Genomic DNA, 14107 nt, shown 5'->3' with positions numbered 1-14107 from the left:
AAAAAGCCAGAGGATACAGTAGATAAAGCAGTATAGAAGATTGCTCGGCGATAGCAGCTGATATGTCACATAAAAGTGGGCTGTGGGGTGTGAACAAGAGCACTTTATATAATAGCAGACAATGTAGTGTAGTTATTCAGTGTGCTGAAGCAGTTTCTCCACATTCTGTATGAAATATTCACCATGCATCTACACTTTTAGATATGAAATAAACCGCCAGCTCAGGTTTACGTTGGAGACAGCTTGGAAAATGTTGCTTAGAAAATCTTTTTACATTTTGTATTTTAGATGTGTATTTTCAGTGGGCTCCATAAATCCTTTCAGTTTTAACTTAGAGCCCATACTCATAAATTTCTTTGTATCGGTCTCCAAAAAATGATTGGCTGGATGGACACTGCTGGGATGGACTGATAAAGACTTTATGGATGGAGGAAATAAATGGGAGAAAATTAATCTCTCATGTGTAAACACTGTACAAAAGAAGAAAATTTGGTTAGTATCTACCGAGAAAAGCTGGATAAAGGATGTCTGAAACTACATCTTTGAATTTCAGTTTTAATCCAAAATTTCTCTATTTTTCCAATATCTGGGGATACCATGTAAGAAATAAACTATCCCCCAATTCTGCTTTTTATGTGGTGCATTTGCAAGAATAACCAAAGACTTTAATTTACAAACAACTCAACTCCCTAAATTTGATGTTAACATGCCATTCTGCTTTGACTCAAGGAACGACGCAAGTCAACGTTGAAACTACTTTTCAGGTTACGGTGACATCTCGGTGCACAGTTACTGCCAGCTATAAAAAGGAGAAAATGATTCTTACAGCACAGTGTAATCCATGATGCGAGCCACTATCTGCATCTGATTTTGCTCTTTCTCTTCAGTCTTTTCCTTTTGACGCCGCACGTTACGGATCGATACGGTTTAGCTAGCTTGCCACGAGTAAACAAAAAGTTGATCGGGAAAACAAAAACCGCCTTAATTATGTTTCGGATCTCGTCCATTTTGTTTCAAGTCACAGAGATGCCTGTTCTCATTGAATTTGTACTATCACATGACCTCGAAGTTCAGCAAAACATAATGGGTCATTTGGGATTTTTACTTTACACTTGTGGTCCCTAAAACTGATCCCATTTGAATAGTTGAGATGTTGTCCTGTACTGACAGCCCAAACGGAGTTGATGACATTTGCACTGTAAACATGCGATGATGTGCTGTATTTAACTTGCCGCCCTGGTTTACATCAACATGACTCATTAGCCTTCACAACGAAGTGTCCAAACACGGTTGAACGGGCTGACGGTTGTGAATAAAATCCCCATTTCTTCATAAATTCTTTCCCGCTGATTTGATTGCTCACATGACACACTAGATCTTTTAGATTTGCTGAGCTCAACTCAATGAAGCCTGTCAAGCTACTGATTTACTATTTATTTCCATTTTACTATGCTCCTTCAGAGTCATGCCGTTACCCTGACACAATGCACCCCCCCCCCCCCCCCCCAACTGAGATGCGTTGCGTTGGCAGATGAAAGAAACAATTCTGGCTTTCTTCTGTCTCTCTCGATCTCTCTTTGGTGCTCACTGCTATTCCAGAAGCTTCTTATCATTTAGCTTTCTGGAGAAACCATATCAGTTTCGTTCGTGTGTACATGCGGATGCGCCTCAGATCGTGTGCTCAGCATTCCTGAGACGACGCATCCTCGTGGAACCTCCAGTCGTGCAGATTGACGGCCGAGATAGATTTTCTAGCCGGGTGCGGGAGGGGGAGAGAAAGTCAGAGTGGGGCCATAAGGAGGGAAATGATATGTTTAATACATGGGGGATCTGACAGATTCAAAGTGTAGACACACATTATCTGGCATCTCTATTTCACTGCATAATGACGCCAGCAGAATACGTTACGCTCCAGCTCCATATAGGCGCAGTTTAATTCTAATGGATCGTCCTGACATTAACACAACATTCCATTAGTCTCAATACATTTGCTTTAGAATGGTTTGCAACACAATGCTTTTATAAGTTCACAGTAGTTGTTAGTCTACCGTGTTATGCCTATAGAAGTGTTCTTTTCAGGGAACGGGATTACTTTTTTTTTTTTTTTCTGCAAAAAAAAAAGCATCGTCTCCCAAGGAGTCTGTTGTGGCGGCTGGGAAGATTTACCAAAAATATTGTGACGATGGAAGAACGTTTCTGTTATTTGATTCTTTTTGCCAGCATAAGTTAGAAGACACATAGTTTTTCTATTTTGCTTCTGCTTTAAGCTTCTGAGTTTATTTAATTGAGGCGTTTCATGTTTCGGAGCCAGAAAATATAATAATCTTGAGTCTGTGAAACATAAAATTAAACCCAATTGGCAATTTACTACTGAAAAAGTAGTAAAGAAAACACAACTGATTTGCAAAATGAAAAAAAAAGAGTGTTTTTATTTTATTCTATTTTTTTTTTTTTTAAAAGAAGTATCACTGGCACTTTTGTGTACCGGAATAACAGTGGTGGTCAAAAATGGAGGATTCTGTCTGAATGCTGCCAGAATTTTAGGAGGGCTTCTTCACCATCCTCTCTGTCCTATTTCTTCATCACAAGTAGTAATTCACCACTGAGGCAAATTACAGGAGTGCTTTCAGTCACCAGGTATGGTGCCGGTCTTTTATGTCTCTCAGGTTCTCAGGTGCTGCTCTCATAAGTTTTTTTTTTTTTTTTTTTTTTTTTTTTTGTTGGGTTATTTCTCAGCAGTACTTTAAACTTCATTTTACTACAGACATAAACCAGACTGTGTAGAAGATTGATTACATTACAAGCTTTTATTATAAAGCTTAACTAATAAATTTGCTTAATAGAATCAAAGAAACGCACCAACTTTGAATAAAAACACTTTTTTCATAAAAAAAAAATAGTTGTGTGGAAATTAGAGTAATTCAAAAGCTGCAATAGAAACACTTTTTCTTTTTTAGGATGGCATGAGACGTGATCAAATACCTGATGTTACTACAGATGGAAAAGCTGAAGAAGACAACAGGGAGTAGGATCATTTTTCAATGACATTGTGTGAGCAAATGTATTCATATGTGATTTTAATTTCGTTTTTTTTATTTAATGGAAACATCCTAATGTTTTGCACACATTTGCAATGGAGTTGCAGCTAATCTGGACTTTTTGTCCGTCTCTGATTTGCAGAAGAAAAACAACCTGTGTGTGACAGATAAAGGTTCAGCAGAAGACTGAAACTTTATCAACCCGCCCAACTGTCCTGTTCTGGTGACACAAACCTTTAAGGGAACATGGTAGGCTGTTGGGTCTAGAGGCGAACACTCGCTCTTCACTAGCACTTCAAACTGGATTTCACTGCTTCCTTAACTTGCAAAAAATACTCCCAGTGATCCAGAACAGGGACTTTTACAGCTTTCTTGCAGAGGTGAACTCTCAACAATCAGACCTGTGTGGCAATCAGTGATTTGCGGAACAACAAAACACATTCATGCATGTGTATAAGTCAACATTATCAAGTCGAAGCAAGAGATTTTTATTCCTGGTTTCTATTTTCGGATGTAAACAAGTTGAGTGGCTTTTTTTTATTCTTTTCTTTTTTTTTTCTTTTTCCTCCAACATGCTTATTAGCCTCTGCAGCCCCGGCACACCTGCTAGGATCCTTTTTTCCAAATGCAGAGGTGTGCTGATTGGGCCTGTGCAGCATGTAATGAGTCTTTGTGTACCTGCACAGAGTTGACAGAGCCTGCACGCTCCGAGGGGTCCCCAATCAGAGGGGAGAACCTGTAATTCCAACTTCTGACTTCTTCGAGCCACGGTGCGTGCTGCACAGCTTATGTGCGCGCTCGTGTGCTCATGCGACTGCCCATAAGTGGCAGTTATTACAGGCTGTGTCCTCGCTATTCAGCGCAAGGGTAGGAGGGCGTCCACCATCTCATTTTGGTCAGCACCCCAATCAGACCTAGCCGACCACCCTCTGCAGGGTTAGCCGTGTCTTCGGATCGTGTGTGGATGTGTGTGTGGCGCCGTGTTCGTGTTTGAATGTACACTCCAGAGTTGGCAGATTGGGCGGGTTTCCACCCAATTGGGCTGCTTTTGGCTGGAAAACAAACAGGCTTTGGGCGGGTTGTTAAAATCTGGCCTGCTTTTCCCAACATTTGGCGGGGATTTTAGGAAGCGTTCAGAGGACAATACTTACGAAATAGTTGTCGTTGTGTGGCAGAAGAGCACAAAGCTTTAAATTAAATGCCATGTTATCTTAGCACTAGTAAAGTTTAATCAGGTGAATCGCGCTGTGATTAATTATTATTAATCAACATGCTTGAAATGCAAAAATGCACCTATTCCTTTTATTGTGTCAAACAAGTAGGCTACATTCTAACTTGGTTTTTCCATGACAGTGTTTTCTGAAGCGAAATTTGCCGTTGAGCACACTAGTCTGACTCAACTCGCTCTTCTTTTCACTCGTGTTTGTTGTACAAGACCACTCTGCTGTGAACTAGTGAACCCCCTGCGGGAGAGAGGCTTTGAGTTAACCTGCTTTCTGGAGTGGTGCCCCAGTCCAGAAAGTGTTTGGGCACCAAAGAAGTAGAAATTACAATATACTTTTTTTTTTTCTCCGTTGTCCCCTGAATGAGTTTGCTTCTACTTGTTCACTTGTGTAGTGGAGAGGCGTCCCTTAGTTGCTGCTGAGTACTGGGAGACTACATTATCTGTTTTCTACTGCAAAGCCAGGAAAAACAAAAATCAGATAATGGCTTGGATTTTTAAATTGGCTGTAAGGAGGGGACAATTCCTACAAGAAACGCAACTGCTTGCATATTTATATTTCAAGTTTTAGAAAGTTCGGCAAAATGTTTAATCGTGATTAATCACAGACCTGGAGCGTGATTAATCTGATTAAACTTCCTAATCAATAGTATTTACATTAGACTACATCAGGAACATGAGTTTCATTAGAGGTTGAAATTTACGCTGAAGTTGTGTGGTTTATGTTGTTTTTTGTTAATTTTTGGGCTGCAAACTGTCGGTCAGATCTGGCAACCCGGCCTCCCTCTGGGCAAGCGTTCCTCATTTTACATGTTGTTGGCCTTGATGAGGAGAGTCTTGACGACGTGTGCTAGGAGATAAAAATCAACAGACAGAACATTAATATTCTCTGGGCTCGTCAGGCTCATTTAGGCACGTGGCACGCTTCATTGTGTGGCCTCTGACACAGATGATTGCGTGGGCAGCTATGCAGTTTTTCCTCATAATTACTTTTTGCCATGCTGCTCTTGTCCATTGTCAGCCTCAATAAGGCACAGGTTGGGGGGGGGGAGAAAAGAAAAGAAAAGACAGAGAGATAGAGGGACAGAGAGAGAGAGAGAGGGAAAGAGAGGGAGGGTAAGTGAGACAGCGAGGTGGAGATTTAGGCTTCTTGTTTTTCTTCCCTTTTAAATCCTCGTGAGCAATCCTCAAACCCCGGCGCCGCGTCGGAGCGCACCGGTGACGCCGGCTATGATGACGGCTTCATCTGCTGAAATTTTACTGCTAATTACACCCGGTTCAGATTTACTGAACTAATCAAGCAAGCGCAGAGGATCCAAGCACGATTGGGATGCTCCATAAAATCCATTAATTAACACATTTAAATAACAGCCACAATCCTTTTTTTTTTTTTTTTTTTTGTCATAGCAGATTCCAAATGTAAAAAAAAAAACCTCACATTTCGCTCGTTTCCATCGCACGCTGGCGCATCGGCTTCTCAGCGGATCGTGGTGGCGGTTCATCGCCGGCACTCGACCACATACATGAGTTCATAAATATGCAATGCTTCCAGGAATTTATGAGCGCGTGGAGGATAAATATATATTAAAAATACCCGGGTGCCATCGCACATCCGCGCTCTCTTGACACTAATCAACTACCCCTGGAAAATAATGGAACAATAATTCAACTCCATCCCTGACAAATGCTCACATTTTCACTGTAATCTATTTGTCTTTATCTCACTCCTTTTTTGGTGCAGAGAGAGGGGGGGAAACAAAGTTGGCTCAGGGACAACGTCTGTGCGCGAGGCGATGTTATTTTAATTGAGTGTGCTGAGAGATGAGCCTACTTGGAGGTGCTTTAATTTGCAGGCATGGCTAAACATATGTAGCATCATAAAGTAACGTAATGGACTGTCCACCGGCCAAGCAAATATTCCTGGCAACTCGACAGGGATAACTTGAAGAGTAAATCTAAGGAGTGTTTTTATGTGGCCAACTTTAGTTTGTTCAATGCCTTCACAGCAAGGCTGGTGTTCTTCTTCTTCTTCTTCTTTTTGTCTTTGTAAATATTCCTTTGAACGTTTCAAGGTTTTGCCACGTAATCGTAAACCCCAAAGTGTTTTTGTTGGGGTTTTTTTTTAAATGGCAGCACAAACGTGTGACACAGAATAAAAAATATAGTGTGTCCGTGTGCAGCCCACCGTACTCTGATGCCCCTAAATAAAAGCCAGTGCAATCAAGGTCAAACATCATTTGTTGGGTGCCCTGCATTGAGGCACTGTATTTAGATGAGGCCTGTTTTTTATATTAAAAGTACTTTTTGAAAATACCAGCCTTTAAACATTAAGCCTATTTTTCTGTCTTTAACATTTAAAATAAATTATTGATTTAATTTGAAATGTCATGTTTTCTGTATCTAAGTGGAAAATCGTCATTATTAAAAGAAAAAAAGGCTGGATTCTAATTTATTGAAGTGTAATTGGTGGTGTTATTTAATACAACAGAAAACTTAAGCCATCTGTCGCTTAATATCTTACAGTGAGGTCTGTCTCGTCGATAAACCCAAAGCACGACTCAACTAACTGCTTAGTTGAGTCAGATGTTTTCTTACTTTTCTGGGTATTTTTGTTTTACTTTTTTTATTTTTGTTTATTATTAATTCACTTACAGTTTAAAATGAACATGTCGATACAAACAAAGGTTTTGAATGAAGTAGTTTGAAGAAACGAAATCTTATAAATCTTCTCCAAAAAGATGAAGATGACCCTTAATTCACTGCCAAAACTGAAACTGTGCTTTTTAGATCTGTGCAGATCTAAATTTAGATCTAATTTAGATCTAATGTGTTCGACTGCAGATGTGCAGCCATTTTGCAAAGAAAAAAAAGACGCACCCATCCACTTTTTTTTTCACTTCCGATACCAATACAGATATTTGACGTTTAATATCGGCCGATACCAATCCAGTACAGTAAAACATGTTTTTTTTTCTCCAAACACAGACATAAATGTACTGAACTAAACATTTATTTGATAAATGTGTACCAGCACAGCACTCTTTAGTACACTAGTAACTTCACAAGCTTGGTCAAACGTGTAAAATCAACTTTAATTTGTTCAATCAGTTCAATTAGGAATAAAATAACCAATGGAAAATAAATAATGAAACGTAAACTGACCAAAACCAGAGGTTGACTACCTTCAACAAACGTAAAAAATAAACAGCAAATGTTTCAGAAAGTGCAATAAGTAATTGTAAATATAATGTGAAATAAATACTAAAGCATGACGTCACTGAGCACAAAGCATAGAATTAAACTGAATAGATCTGCCATAAACGATTAGGCACATTGTCAATGATAAACGATCTAGATTTTTTTCAATATTGGGACTGATAACTGATATTTATATCGGATCAGTGCATCTCTAATTAAAACCACATATTGTTTTAATTTTTGCTCAGTTTTACACTAAATTACCCAGAATTCCACTGAATCAAAGTAAAGACATAATAGTGGGTTTTCCTAGGAACTTTGATGCATGGGAAAAATGTTTTTTATCTGTGCATATGCTGCATAATTCATGATGCTTCCACTGTTAGAGTAAACCCCCATTTTTCGAAGTTCTTTTTACTACATCTTTAGAAGTGCTGCAAAATGTGTCGTTTTAGTCTTACTGTATCCGTGGGTGTGTGTGCGCGTGTGTGTTTCTGTGTTTGTGAACCAAGGAGTGAGCCAGATAAATCCAAGGTTAACTGTTGTCAAACCAGCCTCCAGGCCATGGCTGTGTGGTCGACGCAGGAGCCATGAAGTGCTCCCATAAGAGAGGGCGCTGAGCCCAGCTCCAGCTGTCGAGCCACACACACACACACACACGCACACACGCATACGCACACGCATCCTCCTGACAACACAGACATATGTCACAATCCACGTCCGAGCCACAACGGGGCGGCGTGGGGGTGAACGGCGGCGCAGAGGCAGCGGCACTCTTTCGGTCGGCCGTAAACCCTCTTCCAGATGAGTTCAGATTAGGGGGCGTGTCTTACATCGCTGTTGTGACAGCGATGGGGAAACGGGCACACACACTTACACACACACACGGGGTAAGGTCGAACCCCGTCCCCTACGTGTCGGCAAACAGGAGCTGGCAAGGTGAGCGCCGTGTCTCTCTTTCTGCACTGGCACGCAAATGACAGATGGAGCCCAGGTGCCATTAGGCAGACAAACGACGACTTCATTAGGACGTGCCACTGGCAAATGATGAATGCTGCCCTCCCCGAGCCATATTTGGAACGAGATAAGAACTGGAAGAGAAGATGGGAGCTGCTATGTAGGTTGTTTCAGGAGAGCTGCCATGGTTTTGGTTTCAGATTTGAGCTTTTAGGCCATCGTGATGTAAATAAGGGCCACATAACATCCAAGAGAAATTCATCTTTATGTGTATTTGTTCAGATCTACAATGTTTCTGTTACTAATGAGGTAGAAGGTTTATTTTTTAATTATTATTGGAGCATTAAAGCTGCACTATGCAACTTTGATGAGGTTTTTTTTTTTTTTTGTTAAAACCATCACTAAGTCAAAACAGATAACCTGTGAAATAATCAACCACCCCCGTCTTCACCCAGTGCTAACTAGGAACAACCAATCAGATCCAGGAGGCGGGTCTTAGTGCCGTCAGTCATGCTTGTCACCCCCCCACCCCTGCTCTCTGCCAGGCTCTTCCCGACAGTAGAGCCTACCGTGAATGCTAAGGCTAGTTAGCATGCCGAATAAACAGCTTTCCTGTAACGTTGAATTGTTTCTCTCCATTGACACATTTAGCAGCGCATACACACCTATGACTGACAGTGCTAAGATCCTCCAATGGCTCTGACTGGTTGTTTTTGCCCAGGAGTGGTCCGTTTCTCCAGACAGAAACAGCAGCTCATAGAGGAGGCAGAGGAGCTCGATCTTTTCATGGACTACCTGTCTCATACTATACTGTCATAACAGGATGACATTCATAGCAGGCATGCAAAAAATGTTTTTTCTGTTTTCATAAAAGTTACACACTGCAGCTGTAAATGCTCTCGGATGTCGCCATTTATGTAAATTCAGATTCATCAGAGGGCTGCAACACAGCAGTCTTCAGCGGTTGTTTTCCCGTTCTTACCCTCCGTCTTGTAAGCTGACATGAGCAGCACCATCAGAGTTTCTCACAGCGCCTCCTGCCTTTCTCACGCAAAAAACGGGACAAGCAGAAATAGGGGATTGGCGGCTCAGGGGAGCCGGAGGAGATGACAGAGGTGGAGGGAAGGGCAGAGGGAAGTTAAAGGGGAGGAACAGAGGATGAGAGAGATCACAAGAGACGGAAACGGAGGGAGAGTCTGAGGAAGGAATCGGGGGCAGGAGCCACGCCATGGGCCCCCCTTCCTCACTCACATACACATGCATGCGTCACCTCACCGTGTTGCAAATTAGGCTACACATGCTCTCTGGAGATGTCAGAACATATCATGATGGCTGACTTGGATTTGCATAGGTGTTCTGGGGTCATTTGGTAGGCAACAAAACCATTTTACTGACCTAAACATCCGGTATTAGTTATCAACAAATAGTGAAGCAGACATTGAAAAGGTTATCTACCTACGAAATATCACTGCTCATATAGATGAGAATACTGATATTCAATAACATACATTAAGGGATCCATGGGTTCTCCAACCATTTAGCTTATTTTAGCACCACTACCAGTTATTAGACCTTCACTTGTCACTAAACTCTAAACTCATTATCGTTATGCATTTAATCAATGTAATGGGTAAAAGTGTACCAACACATTATTTTGTCACAAGACAAAATAATACAATACATGATCATTGTATTGTGAGTAAAACCTCAAACTTAGTTAGTCCCAATCGAAAGAATTCCTCCCACTTTCATAAATCCTGTTGTAAATTATTGTGCAGAGTGGAGCTGTTGCATGCTAAGTGCTTAAAGTTAGTGGTTTGAAGCCTTTTTATATGTTGGAGCTCATCGAACTGGGAAAAGTTAAGTGCTCTACAGAAAGTATCAGTTTATTACCTTAAAAAAAATGATACAGTAACGACTTCTTCCACCACTGCTGTGTAGATAAGTTGCACATCCTAAAAAAGAATCAAATCTGTTGAGCATCTGCCTTAAAGTTTATCAAAGTTCATGTTAAACTAACCACATGCTGCACTGTCAAAACAAAATGGTAGGTGATAAGAGCTTTGAAAATTGGCCAGACTGAGCAGATGTTGAGACGGCTCCATGTTGCAGCTAATTATTACAGATAAAAGCACCGAGTATGAAAGTTTGGACAGTTCTTTTATTTATTTAATAGCAATCTGTTCGATTTCTCTGAACCCAGAATTACTCGCTGGTACTGTGGGATTTTTTATTTATTTTTTGTGTATGTGTGTCGTTGACTGGACAACAGCAGCTCAGATCTGTGTCATGCTGAAATGAAACGAGCATGTTGCGTGGTTCAACCTAGTGAAACTGCTGTCGAAAAATATTTTGAGGAAAACAGCAGAAGAGAGGGATGGAATCATACACAACATGATGAATCACCAGAAGGGTTAACATGTTGGGAAAACTGACAGCTTTTGAAGATTTGGGTCATTTAAGGGGAAAGAATGAGCTCCTCTTTTGTTATTGATCTGGTCTGGCTGAATAAATGAGTGAAGAAAACACAGCTTATCAATTTTGGCCTTTTGATACAGAATAAAACCTCACAAGGCACGACATCCCTCTTGCTATACTGCTGTGGAATGTGACTCTTAATTTGAAGGATAGTAGGCAAGACTTTTACACCAGTCAGAAATGTCTGTAGTGGTATATAAGCACTGCTGTCACTACAATGAAATGAAAATATTTGTTGTACTTGTATTTTTTCACATCCTACTATGTTAAAACCATAAATTTCAAAGTTTTTTATTAGGATTATATGTTATACTCCAACTCACTGTCAAGACAAATCAGTGTAAATAGCATAAATTACATACTGGAGGACTCCATTTACAAATTAACCGGCTTTCACATTTGCTTACAGTAGTCACCTGACAAAATATGTGACTGTGTTGCTATATTTATATACCAAAAACAACAACAAAAAGATAATTGTATTCGCCAAAATCTTAATCAGCAGGTCAGGCTTTTTAAAAATTAATAATTGACCAGAAAATGACAATCAGTGCAGCGCTAGTGCTACTATGGTTGTCTAGCCAAAAAACAAATAAACCGCATTAAAGTTTCAGGTTGCAACAGGACAAAATATGACTAAGATAAATTGGTGTGAGTATTTCTGCTACTCATCGTCTAGACTTCTGTTGCTGTATAAACGTAATTTCACAGGGAATCTTCAAACTAGCGTCATGCTAACAGCTTTTCACTGCTAATATCTACCGAATGCTAATGACTTTAAATAAGTGCTCAAGACAGCCCTGTTATTTTTAAAGTACTTCTTTCTGCACTCTTTCACCTTTACTGCTTTCATATTGTTCCCTAGCAACAAGTCCAGTAGAAAAAAAGCATCTGTCATTACATCAAACAGTGTCATTACTTTACCTTTTTCCAGTCGGCTATTATGCAGATTAGATGTTGCGTATCTGTTCTGGTACATTTAATTAGTCTTGCTGATGCATTTTAAATGTAATGTAAAGGTGAAAGTCACAAAAGCGAACCGGTTATTTACCTCCTGCTGCTCAAGAGAAACCCGCTCTTTGTTTCCAGTAGCGCTCTGCTCCAGGTGTGAACTGCAACTGGAAACTCCACAACACGGTTTGTTAACAAAAGGCAGCTAAGCGCAGTTCAGAGACCTCCAGTTAGAGAGAAGAGTTTCAAAGACGGCTGGATCTTGGCGGTGTTTTCTTTAGTTTTTACGAACCGCTTTCAGAAGGATGGATGAAGCTTTGGCGCATCCTAATAACCCCCTAATATGATATTTAGAGCTTTCTTAGCTAGCAACAGCTATTTGTGATAAACACATTATTCAGTCTCTGTCTCCTGTTATTTCAGTTATAAATGATGTTTCAGGCAGCGCTTTTCCCTTCGGAAGCCCCACTGTAATTTGACTTCATTAAAGACTGTAATGTTAAGGGAGAACTCATGAAAGTGCACCAGCGCGCCGAAGTGCGCCGTGCGCGATTTCACCCCCCTGCTGCTCGAGCGAAAATGCGTCCTTTGATGTGCATGAAAGAAGCGGGAATCCACATTTTTCTTTATGAATTCTTTCATTTATCTGTCTCGCTTTAACAATTTGAAACTGAAGTCACCCCGAGCCCCGCCGGGGGGATGACGAGCGCACGCTTCGCAATTTCTAATTGTTTGTTTTCTTACCCCTCCACCCCCCACACCTCCCTCGTCTCTTCCCGCCGCTTTGCCTCTCTGTGTCATCGTGTCTCCAGACTCTCCTCTGGCATGCCGTTCTGTCTCGGGAGGCAGGTGCTTGGGCTGTGGTTAGCGTTCTGCATTGCAGGCTCTGATGGGACTGGCGATGCATTATATTGCGAGCCAGATATTGCCTTCTCATGGCTGGAGTCAGATGTGCAATTGGATGCTGCCCATGAACCTTGTGCAGGGATAAAGGGGAAGAAAAACAACAAACAAAAACTGGCAGAGGGCTTCAGCCAAAATGTTCTTATTGTGTTTTAACTTCCTGGAAATGTCCAGGAAAACATAATTAGAGCTATCAACACAATAAGTGCTCACTACTGAAAAACCATCCACAAGCATACATTCGTTTATTGCAGTGTGGTTTTTCATATGCAGTTTGACTGAGTCATCTTTCTGGAACAGTCTTGAAAACGGATTGATCAGTAATATTTTTTTTTTCCATTACAAAGAGGCATTGCAGCTGTCAGACATTCTGTTTGGACGGCTGGATTTATCTCATTTTATTTAACACTGTAAGCATATTTAGGTTAAAAATACCCACTGATGCTTTCTAAAAGAAAAGGAAAAAAGAAATAGACTGGCGCATTACCTACATCACTGCACATTGGACTGCAAGAGTGAGACCTCTGTTCCTCCCAGTGCAGTGGAACCTCGAGATGCAAGTTTAATTTGTTCTGTAAATCAAGCTCATAAGCAAATGTGCTTGTATTTCAAACACATTTTCCCCATTTAAAATGACTAAAATAATTTAAATTTGTTTCAGCCTAGTAAAACATCCCCGACTGACACTAAAGTATAAAATAATGCAGACATGTATACTTTATCCATGCATAATAAAATATATAAAATAAAGGAAAAATGTCTTCTTAAGGTCTCTTAACTTGGAAACAGACCAGAGATGGGAGGGAGGAAGGCCTGCCTGCACACATTGAAACACACACTGCCTTGCCAGTTCAATAACTCCCGCTAATCTTTTTTGATCACCTCCTGCTTCAGTTCTTCTTCCTTTTCTTCTTCTTTTAGGGTTTTTTGACGGTTGGTTGGACCACCACCAACTGAATTCCTGTTTCAGTTCAATAAACATCATCCTTTTCTTTATGTGGGTGAACGAGACGGCAACTCGCACTGATGTCCCAAAGCACAACTTGGAATTCAGACTTTCGCTCATAAATCCAGACAAAAATATGGACCAAAACTCATATGTTGAGGTTGTACAGTTGCTGAGCAAGTTACTCGGCACATGGTTGCTAGGTAACCAAAGAGAGAGGGAGTCCGTTGATGCCACCAAACTAGCTTAGCTGGCTGTGAGATTGAGTGGCTAAAGACTTTCCTCTGCCTACATCCCCCATAATGCAGAGCTGTTCTAGATCACAGTTCAGTGAAATTATTCTACCAGACCATAATATCTATTGATATCATGCGTCTCTTGCTATTGGTTAGATTTTGCGTTTCCAACTGACTG

This window comes from Poecilia mexicana, unplaced genomic scaffold (assembly GCF_051168715.1).
Source record: "Poecilia mexicana isolate PSO_F unplaced genomic scaffold, ASM5116871v1 scaffold_21, whole genome shotgun sequence".
Lineage (NCBI taxonomy): Eukaryota > Metazoa > Chordata > Actinopteri > Cyprinodontiformes > Poeciliidae > Poecilia > Poecilia mexicana.
Note: the sequence above shows the minus strand (reverse complement) of the source record.